Source organism: Buceros rhinoceros, unplaced genomic scaffold, assembly GCF_000710305.1.
Source record: "Buceros rhinoceros silvestris isolate BGI_N320 unplaced genomic scaffold, ASM71030v1 scaffold9079, whole genome shotgun sequence".
NCBI classification, from domain to species: Eukaryota; Metazoa; Chordata; class Aves; order Bucerotiformes; family Bucerotidae; genus Buceros; species Buceros rhinoceros.
In genome coordinates, this window is record NW_010429727.1 from 77,685 (window position 1) to 81,901 (window position 4,217).

General features: G+C 49.8%; 1 protein-coding gene across 1 annotated transcript in view; it reads right to left on the minus strand.

Annotated features, from left to right (window-relative positions):
- Positions 1–4,217, minus strand: part of PLCD1 (phospholipase C, delta 1) — a gene marked incomplete at its 5' end in the record, with an annotated part of 44,923 nt that overhangs the window by 30,564 nt on the left and 10,142 nt on the right. The gene's annotated exons all lie outside the window — the stretch shown is intronic.

Below are 4,217 nucleotides of genomic sequence, written 5' to 3' on the forward strand. Positions count from 1 at the left end.
AGAGCGGTGCGTTCAAGAGAGGGTGTCACTAAACAAGCGCAGGTAGCGGAGACACCTCCGCATTGTCCCTGAGAGCCTGCAGGTGCCCTCAGACTGTGCTGAAATCAGGCAAGCTCCCACAGCACCAACAGCCTCTTCTTGTCTTTCATGGGCCACTTAACACAGCTACAAAGGGCAGAAACTGCTTGATCATATTTGACTGCCGAGGAACATAGCACTGGAGTAGGGATGGCACCTACACACAATAAACGGCAAAAATGTCTGCAAGCAGTGTTAGAGTCCGTAACCGAGAAAGCCTCATGGCGTTTCCTTGGGTGGGAGACAGAGCAGTCAACATTTAGCAAACATCTACCAGTACCTTCTCGGGGCACAGACAGAAAAGGCGAAACATCTGAGGGAGGCACAGGCATCTTCCGTAACAAGCATGCAAAAAAATAGATATAATGACAGGAATTTGAAAAAAAAAAAAAATTAGCTTAACTTCTCCTCTACCTCAAACTGTAAACTACAGGTAAAAAAGCTTTCCTGCGTCACAGAGATGTGAGATTGATTTCATTTGTGCTTAACTTGAAGGAGCTTCGTTGAACAGCAGTACGTGAGTGTAAAATATCCCCACTGTATAGACCGATAGGAGAAACTTGTCTTTAAACACCCATTTTATCCACTCCTTCATTTAAACTGGTGCAATTGCACCATTAAAGTGCCCAGTTCATTGAAAGTCTGCACTGCAGAAGCACACGAGTCAGTACCCACCCTGCGCATTTTAAGCACGGCTGCCCCGGGATCATCCAGAATTCATCAGGTGTTCATTAGAAGTAGAAAACTTTCCTTTTTTCCCAGGACAGTCATGATAATGCTCAGCTGCTGGGGGGGAACAAAACCAAAAAACCACCCAAACCAACCCAAACTTCAGTCTTCAAAAATCAGTGACTTTCCAAAAACAACACATTTGCTTTAAATTCTGCCCTCATGTTGAGGTGGTCAAACATCTTCCACAGCACTGTGCTGGTTTGGTTCCTCTACAAGAACATACCATGAGGCCCTGCCTGGAACTGGCAGAGCTCCTCCCTGGCAGGTTCGAGCAATTATCTTTGTGTGGTCTTTTATTATCACTTTGTAAAGGCCAGCACTTGATCAGTCAGAGGGGAGGGAAAGGTTGAGTTGGGATGGGCTGCTGTGGAATTACCTCATCCGGCCAATTTATCGTCTAGTGAAAGCTGACGGTTTTGCGTACTAAACCCCCCTTTGAAAGAAAAGGGCTGCGATTCCCCTGCAGCTGGGCTGCCGGTGGAGAGCCCTGCTGGTCGTTTTGCCCGTTAACTAGGACACTGGGAAAATGACAGTGATGGTGCCTTCGGCAGAACCGCACCCGCGATGTAAAGGATGCTACTGTGTTTGGACGGATTCAGTTCAGTCAAAAAGTCTGAAGTTTCGTTAGGCTCCTTCTACAGCTAACGGGGAAAAAAGAACATCAATGTTCTGTGCAACTCAGACAAAACCTGCAGGGTAATATAAACCACACTCTCAATCCAGTGAATCCTTGACCAGCAAGGAAGCCCACGCCGAGAGTCTGAGATGCAGACATGTGCCATACAGATGGTCCCTAAGTACGTGGTCCTCCTCCCCTGCCGCTCTCCTCTGGTCATGGCAGCGCAAGTGGAAGGATCACCCTGTTGTTCCTCCTCACCTGCCAACTGCTCACCACTGCCTGGCTCGGAAGAGTTATTGTCCCTGCAGAACGGACAGCTAGTCTGCTTGTGCAATCAATCCCTAAACTTTGGGTTGGCAACGAGCTAGTGTTTCCAAGGCTAGAAAATCTGATGTTAACTATCGGAAATTTAGACTGGATTCTTTGGAAACCATCACCTGGCAGAGTGAATCCACTGGAAAAGAGAGCTGTGTGGGAGGGAAAAAAGATTGAAAACCTGTGTCTGGAAGGGCGGCCTGGATCTCTTTGGGATATGCCGAGGATGATAGAGGGCACAGAGCTCCTCAGTGCAGAAAAGATACAAGGAAGGCTGAAGAACAGGACTGGTGTCTACTGCAGTCACACAAGAGACAAGGAGAGAAACTATCAATGCAAAAATTTTTTGAAAAGGAGGGTGAGGGAGGACACTTCTGAAAGCTTTCCATAGCTTGGTCATGTGTCCTGCTTTCATCTACCAATAAAAAAGCTGAAGCCAAAAGAGCCAGCCCAAGCCATCTGCAAATGTTATCTCTTTTCTGGAAAATCTTAACCCATCATGAGTACATGATCAGCTGCTCCCAGACAGTGAGCGCGCTGTGTTCGCAGTCCCAGAGTAAGTGAGCGATCTGCTCACTGAAACAACAATCACAATCAACATCTGCTGATCTGAAACAACTGGGGGACAGAGACATTTCACAGCAGAGGAACTTAGAGCCCATCAATCACACACCTCTGCAGCCTCCCCATCTGTCCCTCCTCCATCACGCCACAGTGGGGAGGTAACCACAAGCAGAAGAGAATCTGGAAAGTTTGCATCTGTTTCTCCAGAGTGCGTACGTGTGCTGAAGAGGTGGTTTGTGTAAAGCCCAAAACATGAAGCACAACAAAAGGAAGCGTGTGTCGTTCCTGGCCTCCAGACATCGAGTCAAACAGGTCACATCCTGGTCAGCCTTCCTGGCTGCTGCAGATGCCACTCGCCTGTGCCACAGCCAAAGGCTCCCCACTGGCATGGACTTGCAGCAGCTTTCCCTGGAGCCAGGGAAAATAATCTTGTCTGAACTAGTCTCAAGGAGATGTTGAGAACTTTCTTTTTAATCCTCATTTCAATTTCCATCCCTGGATACTGCCCTTGTGCCCCTCCCTTGCTAATTCTAGGCCCAGCACCCTCCTCCTGTTTCATCCAAGGTGTCAGCAGGCAGGTATGAGTCAGGCCTGCAGGATGCAGGAGACCAGTTTTGACAGCCACGATGTCTCTTTTGATTTGTGTTTCTCTCTTCATGGCTTTCAAGTAGCTTGCTGTTACACTTGCAAGCTCCTCTCCTGATGCAGAAGGACGGTGAACACCTCTCAGAGGAAAACACCTCATCTCAGAGATGCACACTGATGTGCCTGTAACCAGACTCAGGTCTCCAAGTACACAAGTCCAAAACAGTGACCCACAAAATCTTGCTGAGTGGGTACAAAGCCTCACCTTTGCCCCGCCTGACCCAGAAGCTCTACCATGCCCCAGAAGTTAGTTTCTTCCTTCAAGCGGCCCCTGCAAAAAAGGCTCCCCACCTCCCTGCAGCAGGACCCCTGTGGGGAGGGGGTGGTCATTTCTGTGAGAACCATTCCTGCAAGAAGAGAGGGACAAAACTGTGACCTCCCCATCACCCTAATAGCTGTACCCCCTGAGCCTTCAGGCTTCAGGAGCCACAGGTATGCACTATGAGCCATGGGGCAGCCAAAACTACAAGCGTGGAGGAACCAGAAGGAGAATCCTGAAAAGGTGCCTCATTATCAGAGCACTTGTCTGAGAGAAGAGCCCTGGCCACTGCCTCTCCATCTCTCCTCCAGTCACTGCGCCTCAGCTGCGATGCCCAGACTACGCTGGGAGCCTGGACACTAAACCACCTCGGTAACCCTGAAGAATACAGGAAAGGAGGCATCTCCCTTTGCCTTCCTCCCGTTTGCCAGGCAGCCCTTTGAGAGGAGACACTCGTTCAAGAGTCTTACAGAAGAGAGAGAACAAGGCACTGACCCCACACCTCCTGCAAACCGCTGGGCACGTGGTGGACAAGCTCCAGAAGGTGCTTCTCCTTCCTCGTGCCTTTGCTGATAAAGAGGGAGAGGAGGGTCAGCGCACAGAGACTTGGAGGCACTGCCAAAACAGTTGGCCTTGAGTTACTCAGGAGGGGAGGGGGCCACTTTTTTCACTCTGGGGGAAGTATTCCTCAGATCCTTCCCTTTCCTTATCCTACCTCCCTGTCATTAGTAAGTGATCTCTGCAGTGTGGCATTCAGTCACAGCTAATTACTCCATCCCACTCCAACTGTCTCAATAAGTCACTGCTGTTTGCTGTCAGGAAATGCAGATGAGAAATGTGCTCAGCTGTTAACAGCTTGCACCGTCTTTGCAGAGGACACCGCAGAGACATCAGCTCTTCCCCGCAGAGACATCAGCTCCTCACCGGCTGCAGCTCAGCCAGGCTGGCTTAGCATGTAGTCAGGGGCAGATGAGCGCTGCTCCCTGACCCAGGACCGCCCTGCCA